Below are 17,693 nucleotides of genomic sequence, written 5' to 3' on the forward strand. Positions count from 1 at the left end.
TCCTGGCCCCCAGAACCCAGTTCATGGTACTTACGGCAACCCTAGGAGACACAAGCACTGAGGGAGAAGATGGAGCTGTGATTTTGGAAAACTCGCAAGCTGGAGGGTTGAGCAAGTTGGTCAGGATCTCGGTGAAGATGTATGGTTATATTAACTTGGAAGAGAGTGCATCACAAATCACTTACTGGAAGAAGAAAAAAGGAAAGTTTGACGCAGTGATCCTGGTTTACCTGTAAACCACACGGAAGCAAGATGGAGGAATGACTGGAGACCAACTCCCCACCTGCCAGGCTGAATCCAGAGTATTTAGCCAGTTACCGGCTCATCATGCTGATCATTTGTCTCTCAGGTTTTGGAAAAAGCATTGATGTTGACTGCTGGTTGATAAAGGGGAAGAAATAGGTTCTTTGGGCAGCAGCAACCAAGAAAACAAAGGCTTCCCAAAGTCACACATGCAACCGGGCACTATCAGAGCTGTTGGAAAGTTTCCAAGGACAGGGAGGCTGATCCCATGAAATGAGGCTGGACAGGAAGTCCTCCCAACAAGGTTCTCATGCAAATGAAGAAGAGTGGGAAGTGCCCGAAGACAGGAGGCTGCCTGCCAGCGACTCCATGGGCTTAAGCTGTTTGCAGTTCATGTGTGTAATTTTTAAAGCTAGACCTACCCCTGAAGATGAGTACAAGAGAGAAAGACAGGGCTCCAAAAATACTGCCACAGGCTCAAGTTCCAAAGTGCTGGAGTTACAAAAGGATAAAGGAAAACACAAAGGACTTTGTAGCCAAAGAAGAACCAGAAAGGTAAAACAGAAAGCAGGAAAGAGCATGGGCTCTGGAGCTGGCCGTATCTGTGTTTGGATCTTGGCTCTGTCCTTTACTTCCTGGTGAACTTGGGTGGCTTTCGAGCCTGCATACACCTCGACTTGACTGTGGTTTTCATTTGTAAAATGTTGATGATCCGTGGGCCTACCTCAGAGGTTTGACGTGAATTAAATATGTTTGGTGGAGTGCGTGGACTGTAGCGAGAATGCATCACATATTTGCTCTTATCACGATTATTAACTAGAATAATGAAGAGCATAGTGTAAGAGTATTTAAGGAAGGGAGGCATACATGTAAAAAGTAAGCTACAAAATAGTATAAGAGTGTGGTTACACACACACACACACACACACACTTTAAAAAGAAATACACCAAAATGGTAATTTTAAAACACTTGACTGGTAAGTAAAAATAAACTGGAACACAATCAAAGGAGAACAATCGTATCTCCTGAGGAGCAGCTCAAAATGAGTCTATTTGCCATGGAGAGAAGTAGACTTGGAGAAATTTTCAAGGAGTTATTCTGGTTTTGTAGGGTTGCACCGGCGACATCTAGAATCAATGGGTTGAAGTTATATGGCATAAATTTCAGATCAGTGAGGTCAGTATCATTTGATGCTTATCTGAGCTTTCAGAAGGAGGAATACTTTATCAAATGAGTTGTTTATGCCCTGGGCCCTGCACTGGACGAGTTACATGCATTCTCTTATTTAAAGGTTCTCTCCAACAGGAAGAGTCCTAGGGAACTGGAGATGTCGCAAAGGAATGTCGTAAGGAGAATTCAAGCCTAAAACAGTGATAAATCACAGCATCTACAACATCTTTTTAAAACTCATGGGCTTTGGCCTCCATGTTCTAGCCTCGGCAGGACAGAAGGGGGGCAAGAGCAGTATCTGGTAGGGGGTCAAGAGTCTGGGCTCATAGTGGACGCCAAGCAGAAGAGTGACCTCATGGGGACCGCGCCTGGGTTCATGTGCCAACTGGAGAGCCTGTTCCTATGGCAGGGCCATAATGTAAAGCAGCGGGTGCTTCCTTTCGGAAAGCTCACCTACAGCTCCTGCAGACCTGAACTCTTAGGAGGGAAAAAGGAAGGGAGTATAGGTTCTGGTAATTAAAGAAACAAAATGGATTATTCTGAAACATAAGGGCTTTAGAGGACATGTGGGTTCATATTTTATGTCTTTCTATTTCTTTATTCCCTTTGCTTTCTAGGCTTCAACCATATATCTTGCCCTCACATCCAAAAGCTCCAGAGTTGATATGTTTTGTTGCTGTTTGTTGCTTGTTGTCCACAGATCTTGAGGCATGGGCCACAGTACTGGGGATAAGGAAGGTGTAGGGAGAAATAGCCAGAGTAGTTCCTTCTCTCCTCTTCCCAATGGCAGGGCTGAGAAACCATTTCTCAAGCATTTTTATTGCCTGGGACAGCTTGAAAGCACTGTCATTACCTGGGCCCATTTCTCTTCTGTTTTCATGGTAATTTCTGTAAGTCACTGAGGAAGCCCACATAATGATTGGTCCACAGATTTCCTTATTGCAATCATTTATTTGCCTACACTATAGGCTTAATTCTCCCTCTTTTGTACCAAGAGAGGTGCTAAAAATCCTATCAATATCACAATTGACTCCTAAGCTGAGGAAGAAAGTTATTTTCCTATGCGATGTGTAAAGTGATCCTCAATATAATCCCTAAAGTTGAACTTCAGAAATGTTTCGTGCTGCAGCAAAATTAATGGAAAACATTTGCATAATCTTCCAAGAACACGTGGGTCTTGGGATGGCCACATGCATTTGACTATCTACATTCCTGCACATCTGTGGGGAGAAAAATTTCCTTTTTAAAAATATGGAGTCATACATTTGTTCTTAGGCTACTCCAAAGATGTAACAACGGGTTTTGTATTTATTTTTTCAAAATGGGTTTGACAGTCTTTCTGCCTACTGATTGTCATGGCTAATTGCTCTTTCATTTGCATGAGAAGAGAAAATGTAAGAGAGGGACTGTGATGGCCCATTACAGCGGCTTCTGGGAGTGAATGTGTATACAATAATCTACTGAATGGAGCACAGAATGAAAGCAACACATAAGAATTCAAACAGTACATTTTAATGATGGGTGCATATATATTACCAACTTGGGGGTGCAGACATGGCACCTGCTACTCTAGCTTCACTCAAAGTGTTAAATGAAAACCTCCCCAAAATTAAGTCAGCTGTCTTATGACTGACATTTAATTTTGAAAGATGTGATTTTCCTCAGTATTTCCTGTGCTCTTTATGAACCTGTTTATCAAATGTATAGAATACTTTTGTTTATGATAGCTTATGATTAATCATTCACCAAGGACACGAGTCCTTTGTACCTATTATTGTCAAGCATTTGTTTGGACTGTGTTTGACCCTTTGTACCGAAGTGGTCTGTGTTGGAACCTTTTGAAAACAGTCTACCAGGCTGAGTGTGCTCATGTCACTTACTGAAATCTCATGACTCTGTCACTGTGACATCCTATTACCTGGGAGAGACCAAAATTACAATTTTAGTCACAATATCAAACCCATTGTTACGCCAGGATAAATAGATTCATAACCAGTTAGTTGTAAGTATTCTAGAGTGAAATTTTAAAAAACATTTTAAGAAATGCATAGCCGTTTTGTGACCAGAGTTACATTAATAGCATGCCTCTTTGAAAAAGAAAAGAAAAGAAAAGAAAACAAGAGCAATCTAGCGTCAGATCTGTACTCTGCTTTGTGGGACAATCAAAGTCCTTCCCAAAATACACCTCAAGGGAGTATATCCATATATCTGATTACTTAGTGACCAGAGAATCTCAGCTACCAAAACAACAGCACAGGTCAAAAGGAAGAACAGTATGAGTTACTGCTTCTTGTTTAATCATTCACTATTTGGACACCTCTTCGATGAGTAACCACCTCAGTTTTAATCTCTTCTCATTCACTCATTCAGTCAACAGACATTTACTATAAGGTTGCTATGCATGAAGTACCTTGCAAATATCAATCTGGGTGGTTGATGACCTCCAAGAATTGATAATCTAGCACTGGGCACAAACATGCCCACAGTTAACCTCAAAACAAAGTTGTAAATGCACATGCCACATGTCTGATACAGATAATAAATGTTAGTAGTTCAGGGCAAGGATAGATACTTACAGTGTTCAGAAGCCATTGTACAGAAATAAGTAGATTTGATATTAAGGAATGGCTAGTAAGATTTTCAGGGGGAAAAAAAAAATGCCAAGAAGAGCAAATGAAGGCAGTAACATCAGATGGTCAAGAATTAATTTAGAGAGTTTGGCTAGACAGAAGAGTTCATGAACAGGATTAGTTGGAGATTTGATTGAGAATGAAGTTGAAGGTCTCTCATTTTACTTTGAGGTATGATGAGCTGTCAAAGAATGGAGAGGGCATGCTGTGTTATGAAGCAAAACTAGAATACCTGTTTAAACTCAAGAAGGGTTAACAGACAGTTTAATACCATCATTCTCAGCAAAGTAACACAAGAAGAAAAAATCAAACACTGCATGTTCTCACTCATAAGTGGGAGTTGAACAATGAGAACACATGAACACAGGGAGGGGAGCATCATACACTGGGGCCTGTCGGGGGCTGGAGAAGGGATAGGATTAGGAGATACACCTAATGTAAATGATGAGCTGATGGGTGCAGCAAACCAACATGGCACTTGTATACCTATGTAATAAACTTGCATGTTGTGCACATGTACCCTAGAACTTAAAGTATAATAATAAACATAAATAAATAAATAAAACATGTGATATTGACCAAAATCGTAACATTTTTATACTTGAACTTAAGAATTTCTCTGTGAGAAATCTGATGTTCTCACTTGTTATGTGATCTTAGACTGTGCAAATCCACGCAAAAAAATCAATAAGAAACTCTCAAAACCTTTAAAGTAAATTAATCTGTCTTGCCATTTCTGCCCTCTCAGGTTCTGAGCACTGATTTCATCAAGCCAATAGAGGCAACAGTAAGTATGAATCCAGTCTCCGTGTGTTGGTTATTTCAGAGAAAGTTCAATGATAATGACCTTCATGTTCTTTAAATAAGCAAATTGTCAGATGCAAATAACTATCACCCAAATCAGTACATGAAATAAGTGAAGCCTCACAATTTTTGCTTTTTGCCAAAATACACTAAAAAATGGACAGTGACCCAAATGACATTTGACATTCCTTTGACAAAGGAATCTCAATCAATAAAGGGTATGATAATATTCAGTAACAGCATTCCACTCGGCTCCCTTTACCCTCTGCAAACAATATACATTCCCAAAGTGTTATTCTATTGGGGAAAATATAATACACACAGGCACACCCACACAAACACACACAGAAACACACACATGTACATAGGCACATATACATAGAATACTGGGTTAATGAAGCTTATGAGAGAAAACCAATCATTATAGACTAAGGAAAAGCCCTGTGCTGTCTCAATACTTTTTTATTCCTATAAAAGTATTTTACAGTCACATGAGGTAACTAAGAACTAGGTTTCACTCCAAAATAATTACTTTTCAGGAAGCATTGTCCTCATTTTTGGTTCAGAGGATTATTACGTCGTGTCATGTCTTATTGTTAAAAGTTCTTAACATTACTGATTATAGATTTAGGTAACAAATGAATCCTTTGGGATGCATTCCGTACACAAACCAAACCACAAATATTTTTAGATATTTCATTTGTTAAGAATGCTTCAAAATTTCAATGCTTATACTGGAAATGAAGGAAGAAGCAAACTTTAGAACTAGGGAGAGGGACAGCTCTGAAATCCACATTTATATACTCTGCATTGATCCATTCATATATGTATAACTTCAGACATTCGTTCATGAAACATATATCAAGCATCAACTGCATTCCAGAATGGGTTGTCCTTTAAAATTGTCTTAACTCAGAGTAATAGTATATTTTTTTTATTGCTGGTTGAAGGGGCTCCCCAAAAAGGCACAGCTTTAAGATGATAATGCATTTAATCCGCCCGTAACTAGCACATAGTCTATGCCCAACAAAATACAAAGGCAAATAAGAAATGTTCCCTCAGATAACTTGCTCGGCTGGATCTCATATCCAAACCAGAATCTCGTATTATGTAACTCCATAAGCTTCTGTATTTATCATCACTGGAATGTGTTTAAATAAGACCATCTGTGAAAGTATTGCAAAAACATATCTATTATCATTCTGATTCATTTATAGATGATTTTCTTCAGATGTTTGAAAACAAAGTTTCAACACATGTGAAAAAAAATCACTTCTTACTGCTTAGTTGTCTTTGTTTATCTTAAAAATTGGTTTTATTTCATCTAAAGGCCAAACGCATCCCAAAACAACTAGTTGTATAGTGATCATTTACAGAAATTAATCAGGACAAGGCTTGAATTATCTAAAAGAGCTAAGAAAGGTTTATATATCAATTTATTGAAATATAATTCATCTTTTGTAAAATGCATCTTTAAAGGGTATAATTCAGTGATTTTTAGTTTCTTCACCTAACTCTAAAACCATTGACACTATCTTTTATCATCCCAAAATAAAGCACGTTAGCAGTCCCTCTTCACTTTCTCCAAAGCTTCCCCAAAGCCCTTGGCCTCCACTACTCAACTTTCTGTGTCTACGGATTTACCTGTTATGAACATTTCCTATAAATAGAATTATATAATATGTGGCCCATTAATACTGCTTCTTTCACTTAGCATAGTGCTTTCGAGGTTCATCTGTGTTAAGGCATGGATCAGAACCTCATTCTTTCTATAAAATGTCAAATAATATTCCATTGCACAGACATACCACATTTTGTTTATTCACCCATCTGTTGATGAACGTTTGGATTGTTTCCAATTTAGCTATTCTGAATAAAGCTGATAAGAATATTCGTGTACAAGATTTTGTGCAGACGTAAGTTTTCAATTCTCTTGGGTCTATATTTAGGAGTAGAATTACTGGGTCTTATGTTAACTCTATGCTTGACATTTTGAGGAACTGTCAAACTGTTTTTCAATGTGGTTGCCCTAGTTTACATTCCCACCAGCAAAGTAGGAGGGTTCCAATTTCCCCACATCCTCACCAACACTTGTTTCAGAAAGATTTCTATACTGGCATGTGAATAAAATGTCTTAATTTGTAAGAATAGAATCAATTCATTTCAAAGAATATAATAAAAGCACAATATGCCAATCTTATTTATGGGGAGATTAAAATAGTATCATTTTTCATCCTGACAGTTTCTCAAATCCCTGCACCAGGATTCTAGGAAGATAATCTCTTGCAGCCCTTGTATATTCTCCCTGTGGCACAGTAATTCTTAAACTTTCCCTGGTGCAGGAAGGAGCGTCATTTGGGGGTCTTCAGTGAACATCTCTCCTGCAGATAAAGAATATAGTGTCCAAGCTGTGAGCAATCAAGTGACATGTGTTCCTTAGGGCTGCAAGGTTGGAGAGCTTTTATTTGATTCCCATCTCATGGAGGTTATTTATGTATCCTAACTGGAATTTTGACTCTTGTTATGATTACTATGTATCTTTTATGAAGTCTATGCTCAGTCATTTGATAAATTTTATAGTGTTAATGACCAACTATTTCCCTTAGACGTATTCCTTAGGGAAAATTAAGATGCATAGCATGCTTCAAGATGATGGCCAAGAAAACCAACTCAATGAGCCTTCAAGAATTCATTATCTGAATATCATGTTCAAGGTAGGCACCTTTTTAAAGTTAGGACAATTATTAATGATTCATGAATACTTGAAATTCTATCAAAAGTCTATGATATGAGAATTTACAGTGTGCTTTGGGGAAAGAACTCAGCCTTACTCATTCTAGAGCTAGTGTAAGTGAACAACCACAAAATGTAATAACTTTAGACACGAGTATGTGTGAATGCATGTTGCATCTTAGGAGATTAGGTTGAGTCCTAGGTAAGTTATGTTGGCATGCATACATCGCACACTGCTGTTTGAAGCTGTTAAATCACACACACATTCTCATGTTATTGGACTAAACCATCCATAATTCTTACTCCCAGCACACTGCTGTCATGAAGTGCTTGGCAGGTCCTGGAGTGGTTAGTCCCTCAAAATGTACTCTGGGTATTGAGTCGATGTCATGAACCATTGTTGATGGATTTTATTTGATGGACAGAATAAGAAGTAAATAGAAGTAGGTTTTATTCTATCTCTAGAGACCTCTAGTCTCTTCTGCTTTTAGCATGAGGACATTGTTGCTAGTCTTGGCTTCCAAGATCTTCACAATATATGGCCAAGATCTTTACAGTACTGGCCAAGATCTTTACAGTAGATGCAATGAAACTAGCAATGTACTTTCTTACTTGCTAAGGGCACTATAGATCACCACTCTGTCTGGTTGTGAGATCACAACAATAATCACCACATTGCCTCAAGTACACTGTTAAAACTTGGAGAATGCTTAGACATGGCTTCAACTTGTCCAGGATGCCTTCTAGATACAAATTAAATCAAGAAAGGCCATGTGTCCCTGCTCTGTGAAGGCTCCAGGTGGAATTGCCTGCCCCACTCCACCTTTAAGATTTCCAGGACAGTGTCTTCACTTCCTTCAGTGCCCCCCTGTTTACATGTCCATCTCTCTCTTTAGAAGGTGAGTTGGAGAGGAAGTATCAGGTCTCGATCATCTTTATATCCCGAGGGCTTACCGTGCAATAGGTAAATGATAAATGTGTAACTGTGGATCACCATCATCCCCAAATTCCTTGCAAAAGAAAAATTCTGTTTACACTTTCACTGCAATGCATCATCAACTTTGTTAGTTTTTTATGCAGATGATAATAGTATGCCCTTCATAAGACTGTTTGTTTAGAGGGATAAATTTTGTGTGTGTGTGTGTGTGTGTGTGTGTGTGTGTAAACTGCCTGGCACTTAATGAATATTAATAATTGCTTTTAGTTCAAGAAAATAATCTATGTAGATTAATGATGGTTCTACTAAATTTGTCAAATGGAGTTCCCTAATATTACATAGAAAGTGTTAAAAATTCAAACATATTTACCTTGCCCATAAGCTCAAATGATTTTAATTTAAGCTGAACAGTCAGCTTATAAAAATAAATTATTAGTTTAGTTAGTAATCAAAGTTCAAACAAATCCGTAATCATGAAGAGTCTAATCATTTGTTTTTGTTCTTCGTAGCTACAGACATCAGCAAACTCGAGAGAAGAAGGTTTGTTCTGGGAGATTCCACATATGACCTGTTTATATGTAATTATATTATCTATTACTCAAGTATTTGTCTTGTGCTGTCTAAATTATAAGCTTCTCAACTGTTTGCCTTGAGTGAGATGTGCATGCTAAAGCCTCTCAATAAATATTAATTGAATGAGTAATTGAAAAAAAACCCTGAATGTCTTTTTACTTAAATCCAAGCCTTTGCTAAGTTTTCACTTTCTTGATCACACAATCACTTACAATTCACAAATGAAAAAGTATGATAAATGGTGAATCACTTTTCATTTTAAATTCCACTTTAAATTTTGTTCCTAGCACAAACATCACAGATTTTATATGGTTTATGTATTTAACTTTCAACTAAATCTAGAAAGTGATCTTAGCAAATCCCTGAGTTTCCCTTTCCAGGACTCTCTAATTCTGTCTGTTCATTTAACCTGGTTTGATTGGAATCATGCATTCTTCCCTCTGCCTGACTCAGGTGACCAGTGAGGTGACCAGTGGTTATGAATGGAAAAGTAGATGACGCTCCATTCCGGGGAGATTTGACTTAGTGCCATTTTTTTTTTTTTTTTTTTTTAAGATCTAGTTCAAAAGTAGTCAAGTAGAAAAATGGGTGCATTCTTGCTTTTCATTCCCAAACTACTGACATTCATGATTGAACTCTGTAGCATAAGACTTAAATCACTGTTGGGGCTACAAAGAAAGAAAACAGAGGATTGGCCGGGGCAAAGCCACGCATTGGCTTCTGCCACCCACGGGCACCTCAGGGTCGAAATCTACACTTATGAGCCCCACTCAAGGGCCATTTCCTCCTTGATGGAAACTCTGTTTCTCTCTCTGGCTGGTTATAATGATGTTGTGAGCACAGATCGAGACCTCCACTTAAATAAAAACAAATCTACATGTGGAGAGGTCTTATTAAAAAAATGAACTCAAAACTTCAAAAATGAATATATTTCTCTAGCCAATTTTATATTTGATAAGAGGGTTATTCAAATTTGGCATAATGAGAACATTTATGATGCGGGAACATTTCAAAACAAGTGTGTTTTGTTTATTTTCTTTTCAAATGGAAGAAAATCTAGGAAAAGGTGGCTAGTTGCTGAATCCCACAAATGAAGGGAGAATAGAGATTTTCTTTTGGAGACAGAGGAAGAAAAGTGATTTTTTTATTAGCATACTTTGAAAACAACTTGAAACTGGAAGTGTTTTTCATGCTTTTAGCAGGTCCAGGCCCAAAGTAAACGATTCTAATGAAATAGTACAGGACATAGTATAGTGGATAAATGACATGTTTCACGGGTGAAGCATTCAGGAAAACAGTTTAATGTATCATTTTGCTACAGGTTCTCCGACAGCCGACAGCCCTCCCCATCTCCATCCCTGCACCATCCCCGCACACTATGTATTTTCATTTGCATGAACCTACTCTGAAGTTTTGCCCGGTTGATTTTTCAAGTTAATGATAGGGCACTTGGGGAAAGATTAATGTTAGGAATGCAGAGGTTCAGCAAATTGTTGAAGAGTTTCACCATACAATTAATCTCTCTTTGCCACATTACAAAAGTGCAAGGGATGGATGCAGGGAAGTGGTAATGATGCTGCTATCACAGGTCTCTAAGAGCCGGGGGAGTCAGCTATAAAGATGATGGGAAGACGACTTTCTGCTCTCAGAAGGATTTATATATCATCCCCTGTCCCCTGTGCCATCCATCCTTGCCAAGTGACCGTGGTACCCCTTTGCTGTTTCCCATTCAGCTGTCACTGACTGGATGAGAGTCCTCTAAGGAACACTACAGAGAGCAGAGACACCATCTCAGTTAAGACGACCGCCAAGCCCCCCAGTCCATGGATGCCCCTAATATCATCTCTTTATTTCCAGCTTTCTCATCATTCTGTTGCTGACAATTCCATTTCTGCAATGTGCTCTGTGAATTAAGTACCTCTTCCCTCCAAGGCAGTATTTTGTCAGAGACGAGGGTGATGTTCAAAATAGTTAACTGGTATGTCCCAGAAACAGATCTATGAGAAAGGACACAGTTTCCAGCTAAATCCTTCTTAATCTCTTAGTTACTGGGTCTTCAGGTTCTGGGGTGCCTAGAGAGGAAGAGGGATGCTGAGACCGCGGAAGTTGGGAGAGCGCCAGGTACTTGGGGCCGTGCTAAAAGTGCTTCAATACTGCATCAGCCTTGGAAGTAGCAAAATCTGTTGTTGGTCTTCTCTGCTTCTCTTTTCCAGCCTCTCAACTGAGCATATCCAGCTCCGGACCTTGAGGCATCTCAGTAAAATGTTAACCCAGATACGTCCCCTCTCCTGGAATAGGCTTGACAGAGACTGGTCACGACGTCCTCCTTCCCCCAGCCCAGAGGACTGGGAGGTCTCTTGCTCACTGGGTCCCCTGAACAAGGAAGGCAGTGCTCCCTCAAATCACAGAAGCTTTCCATCCCCAGCTGTGCCCAGCCAGCACCCTCACTGCTTCAGATGTGCCATGGGCTGTGGGCTGGCAGCTTGAAGACGTGCCTTGGGATTATCAAGCCCAAATATGAACATTGCTTTCTGAAAGGAGAACATCAACAATTTTTCCCCTCTAACTCCAGATACATAGTAATTCTGGAAGAAAAGTATAACATTCAGAGGGGAAGCCACCTTGTTCTCAGGATGGGCAGGAGCTGAGTGGGGCTGAGTCCCTGGGGAAGGTATTGCCACACCAGCCCTCTCAAGAGGAGCAGATCACAGCTGACAGGGCAGGAGAAGCAGGGGACCTGGACCCCCAGAAGTACGGCGGGATCCAGGGAGAAGGAACTTAAAGATAGCTGGAGCTTCCTCTTAAAAACGGGGCTTCTCGTTCTCTATGACAGGCAGAGAGATCTGTTATAAACATTTGGACAGTGGCTTTCAAGCACAGTTTTTGAACAGTACATCTCCTCTCATATGAATTTGAGGACTGCCTCTATCACTAAGGGTGGACCTTCGAGATTTTGAGCAGCTATCAGACTTGATTTCTTTAAATCCCTTTGTCATCCCATCTGAGATTTTGGTGAGACAAATATCTGACTCTGTTAGTCTTTTTGCGCTGCTACAACCAAACACCAGAGGCTGGGTAATTTATGAGTAATAAAAATCTATGTCATGGTTCTGGAGCTGGAAAATCTGAGATCAAGGCACCTGCAGGTTTGTGGCTGGTGAGGACTCACTTCTGCCTCCAAGATGGCGCTGTGAACTCTGTGTCCTGACATGGCCAAAAGGATGCAAGGGCAGAGATGGTCCTGAGCTAGCTCCCTCCAGTCCTCAGGACTTAATCACTTCCCCCAAAGGCCCCATCTCTTAATACCACCACTCTAGGGATTAAGTCTCAATGGGAATTTTGGTGGGGACACCATCATTCAAACCATAGTAGACTCAAACAAACAAAACTTACAGACTCTTGCTGGACTGTGACTAGTTCAGATGTCCTTGGTCTCATTTATAACTTCATATATGTGTGAGGATCTTAGTTCTGGGACGAAATCGCACTGTGAACTCTACCGCCATGCCAGGACCCCAGTGAGCCGGCAGCCCCTCCCAGTGCCTCTCCGCCAGACCACCCAGCTCTGCACAGGTGGACGGCCTGACACGGTGTGTGGCATCAGTCAATGTGTGTGTTTATGTCTGTGCCTGCATGTTTAAATCTCAGGCTTGAGAGCTTGGAGGATCCCTGGGAGGGCCTTTCACTCCATTCCTCTACCTGCACAGCCCAGAAAGAAATCTATTTAGAAAATTCAAAAACCTCTTTGTTGATGCAAGGAAGAAAAAGTCATAACTTCTCTTACTTTATCCTCTCCTCATCTTTGTGGTTGAGAGGTGATTCATTCATCATTCCACCCTTGGGGTGCGGAGCGTGCCTTACGCAGAGGCCTCGGCCACACCCCAGTCGAAGAAGAGAGGGTCAGACACAGCGTAGCTATGGCCATTATCTTTTCCATAAAAGTACTCCTGTTAGAGTCTCAGGGTGGAAGTATCTTCAGTGCCTTTTTGTTTTTATTTGCTGCCAAGGCTATAAGTAAATATTGTCACGGTGGTGTGGTCAGAAGCCCCAACTCCACCCGTCCCATGTCTCATAGCTATATAGACTTGGAAGCTGGAAAGCTTTCGACGGATCCTCACAGCTACCCAGAGGATTGGCCTTAGCATCCTACAGAGGTGGCGCCAAGGTCCCAGACCAGCAGGCACATTGTTTTCAACTGTACAGCTTGTGACCTACCTTTCTCTTGGTTCCCATGACAACTTCTGTGGCAAGGAAAAGTGAGAAACTATAGCTGACCCTTCAATAACAGGGTTGACTCACATGTGAATTTTCCTCCGTGAATGCCACCCCTGAAACAACAAGACCTCTTCCCGCTCCTCAGCCTGCTCCCCACGAAGAAGATGAGAATGGAGACCTTTACGATGACCCACTTCCACTGAATAAGTGGTAAATATATTTTCTCTTCCTTATGGTTTTCATGGTAACATTTTTTTTCTCTAGGTTACTTTATTGTAAGAATACAGTATATAATACATGTGATAAATACAAATATGTGTAATCAGCTCTTTATGCTATCAGTGTGGCTTCTGGTGAACAGTAGGCTGCTGCTCACAGTTTTGGGGGAGTCAAAACTCTACTTAGATTTTCTACTGTGTGGAGGTCAGTGCCCCAACCCCTGTGTTGTTCCAAGGTTAACTGCACTGTCCATTACAAAAATGAGGTCCTGTCACTTTTCGCCTCTAAAACTCACTCAATGTTTAGGGTGCTAAGTACATCTTTCTAAGCAGTGTAAAAAGATGAAGGGCCCTTCCATTAACCCATGTGCTGGGAATCTCAGTTTCTTCCTCCTCAGCCACACTTCCTGCTGAAGTACAGCTCTGTCCTTAACAGTCCTGGAGAAAGGGCCCTCCCCATGAAGCTGCCCATCCCTGGCTTCTGCCAGCCACAGCTGATTGCATCCTGTGTTGAAATACAGAGGCTGAGGCCATGAGAGCTGTGAAGTCAGAGATAATCCTCATTGTTGGTGGATTCCTTATCTGCCAATCTTCAGACTCCCTGCATTTGCGTGGAGCCCCCAACATCAATACCCTTAGTGCCGCCTTGACCCTATGAGGGTGTGCACAGAGCAACAAAACATTTAGCCACTGGCTGCTCATGATCTCACCTGAAGTCAAACAGAGCAACAACCTGGCTTCTTGTTTCATTGGTCATCCTATATAAATAAGTGCCTTTTGCTTTTACAGTCCATTTCATACCACATTTTTTGTATTTTTGTGCTTTTTGTTGGTGATTTCGCTGTTTAGAACGGCCACCAAGTGTAGTAATGAAGTGCTGCCTAATGTTCCTGCATTCAGGAACGCAGTGATGTGGCTGATGGAGAATGGATATGAGTTAGAGGAGCTTGGTTCAAGAGTGAGTGACAGCTCTGCTGGCCGTGAGCTCAGTACTTATGAATCAGTGAATATGTATTAAATATGGTGTTGTGAAACAGAAACACACATAAAGCAAGTTTATTACTTACCAGGTAATGAAAATCTTGTGACTGGAGGTTCACAGGAAGGTACCCTTCTATTTTCCCTGGAAGCAGTGATTTAGTATTCACTAATTTAGAATTCCTGGCAACTTTATAGAAGATAACTACTGTGAGGAATGAGAATCAACTAGAAACTGGTCAAGCCAGGTAGAAGCAAGGAATCCTGACCCGCAGAGAGGGCTAGAGTCTAGATGTTTACGCTCAGAATCCTGACCCGCAGAGTCTAGAGTCTAGATGTTTACACTCACAGATGACTGGAGGTGAGAGCCTTGGAGGCGGGGGAACCACGGCATGGACAGAAACACTTCCGGATCACCTTCCTGTTCCCATGCTGCCCCACTGGGCCTCCCGCAGCAGTTCCTGTGAGATTCCACATCTAACGGCACATCCGCATGGACTCTAGCAAGCATGGCTGCTTCTCTGCTCCTTGGACCTACATTTCTGTTGACTAGAACCACCCCGACATTACTACTAAACACCTCCTAAGATCTCCAACTTCAACTATGAATAAAATGCAAATATCTATCAGAAATAACAGTTATTCTCATCCTTAGCACTAATAAAATGGGAGAGAAATTAAGCAGATTAAGTTTAGATCCTGATCAATGATGTAACCACCTTTTCCCTATCCTCTTGAATTTCTAGTTACCTTGAATTTCCTTTGAATAACTTCTACTTTTTCTTTTTTGTAAAACAAAAAGCCAGGGGGCGGGGGAGGGCGAGGGTTAGAAAGCATTTAAAGTTTCTCTATAGCCTTCTACTAAAGAAATATCTTCTCTCTCTCATGCTTGATCTTGGTGAAAGAACTGACCAAGTTGACCTTTCTCAGGCAGGGCATGTTGATTCAAAGAGTCAAAGGTCACCCAACATCAGAGCTAATCGATAGCCTTTTGATTCCGTGGTTTTACAAGAAATATAAACTTAATCAGCTTTGCAAAGCTATTTTCATTTCCTTGCTCTTCAGGATAATTTGTGCCTAGTGCTAAAGATCAAAGTAAAGCAGAAAAGATCCAGAAAATCTAACATGCTTCCTTATTTATTTACCTGCTTTGATTAAAGAAGCAATAATTACTACAATTTACAGAATGACCACGCTGTGCCAACTACTTCACATACATTGTTGATAATGCGCTTGACAATCTTGCAAGGTTGTTGTCATGAACACCAATTTAGTCAGAAAAGAACAGGTTTCACACAAATTAGATGAGTGGACGAACGTCACATAGAGGCAAAGCTGGGATTAAAACACATAACTGTTTAACTTCAGAGTCGTAGTGTTTTCACCTGTGTCCATTCATGGAGAAGAGGAATCAAGAACGTGCAGGGGCGTCATTTCCACAAACCGAAACAACAGACATGACGTGTCACACAGGCCTACCAAGGGTTCCCAACCCAACCTTGTAGACTGGCACAGAAAACAGCACACTGGTCTGCCCATTCTCAATGACATTCATCATCCCAATGACATGGATGTCTTCACCCTAATAGCCGGAGGGCCAAATCCTAAGCCTTGGCACCACTGGGCTGTGACTGGCCTGACCTGAGCCCAGTCCCAAAAGGCATCTGTGTCGCTCACCAGCTCTCTCCCCTCTCTGGAAGATGATTTCATTTCCAAAAGGCAGTTGCTTTTATGGACATGAAAGGAGGAATCTGAAACATCCAGTTTTACAATCTCTAACTTGTAGTTGGCTGAATTGTAGTAAATAGGGGCAAATCTTACTTGTTTTTAAGAATAAATATGTTATACCTTATACACACTCAAAAGCACATGGCTCAAATTATGTGCAAGGTACATGCAGGAGAGCACATGCAGCTGGAAATATTTGACCCCACAGTGAATTTAGCATATTTGGTTCAGAGCACTTCTGTTACAAATACATAAAGTGTTTATGTAACCCATTGATTGCTATTATGGCGCCAATAAAACCCAACAAATGGCAGAATTTTTTATACAAACTAGCTGATGTTCATGCATCACATCTTTATCCATGGTATCCCTTCAGTCCGGTGTTTTTGGAAGTTCTTCTCTGCCTTTAGTTTCAGGAATTGCATGTGTGTTTTGTGATCAGTGTGAAAATGAGAAAAACTAAATGATATCATTCTCTTAGGGAAAAAAAATCAAATGAGAGTAAATATATACATGTAAGTTCTAACTAAAACCTATTCAAATTTTGTCAAATTTGACTTTGAACTACAGACAGTCACACATGTGTAAAAATGGTTCTTACAAAGCAATGTGACTAGGTACCCTTACTCACTTCTGCCATCAAATAGACATCAGGTCCAGAGCCTTCTCTGCTCTGTCTTCAGAAACTGTCAACACCTGTACTCTTCATAAGACTCGGGCCAGGTAGGCAAGCCACGTGCTTCCTGCACTCAGATTCCTTTGTCACCCAGAATATTAGGGACTTCCTCAGCGTCCCCAGATAGTCACTTCACTCTGTCCTTCATCTTTCAACAAAATACAATGTCGTAAAGCAATTGTGCCAATAGTTTTCTAGAATTGCTCTGACTGCAATTTGAGCTTTAGTCTCTAAACTTGATATTGCAAAACCTCCCTTACTGATACAGCTCAACCCTCTATTCTTAACTGTCCACACCAATTTCTACTGCCCTTAGGCAATAAAGAGCTGTTTTACATGAAAAGTACTCAAAGTTCCTACCCTGAAGATAGTAACTGCTATGGGCCTGTACTGCTTACCACCTACCATTCAAGCTGGAAAAGATTGTGGCCACTTTTTCCCCCCAACACTCTCTTTTTGATTTTTATTTCTAGAATGGCCATTTAAAAAAAAAAAAAAAAACTTATTTTAGATTCAGGGCTACATGTGAAAGTTTGTTATATAGATAAACTTGTGTTATGGGTGGGGTTGTTGTACAGATTATTTTGTCCCCCTGGTACTAAGCTTAGTACCAAACAGTTATTTTTTCTGCTCCTCTCCCTCCTCCTCCCACCCTCTACCCTCAGGTTGGCCCCCATGTCTGTCGTTCCCCTCTTTGTGTCCATGTGTTCTCATCATTTAGCTCTCACATATAAGTGAGAACATGGGATATTTTGTTTTCTGTTTCTGCATTAGTTTGCTAAGGATA

General features: G+C 40.6%; 1 long non-coding RNA gene across 2 annotated transcripts; it reads left to right on the forward strand.

Moving 5' to 3' along the window:
- Window positions 1-593: 593 nt before the first annotated feature.
- On the forward strand, window positions 594-15,215 carry LOC126940239 (uncharacterized). 2 transcript variants are annotated; one of them, XR_007720686.1, is made up of 5 exons: window positions 594-798; window positions 4,793-8,545; window positions 9,028-9,096; window positions 11,305-13,516; window positions 14,854-15,215. It is a non-coding gene; the product is annotated as an uncharacterized LOC126940239 (long non-coding RNA). The 2 variants fall into 2 exon arrangements; XR_007720687.1 differs by having other exon boundaries at window positions 9,028-9,058.
- The last annotated feature ends 2,478 nt before the right edge of the window (window positions 15,216-17,693 follow it).

Source organism: Macaca thibetana, chromosome 17 (genome assembly GCF_024542745.1).
Source record: "Macaca thibetana thibetana isolate TM-01 chromosome 17, ASM2454274v1, whole genome shotgun sequence".
Lineage (NCBI taxonomy): Eukaryota > Metazoa > Chordata > Mammalia > Primates > Cercopithecidae > Macaca > Macaca thibetana.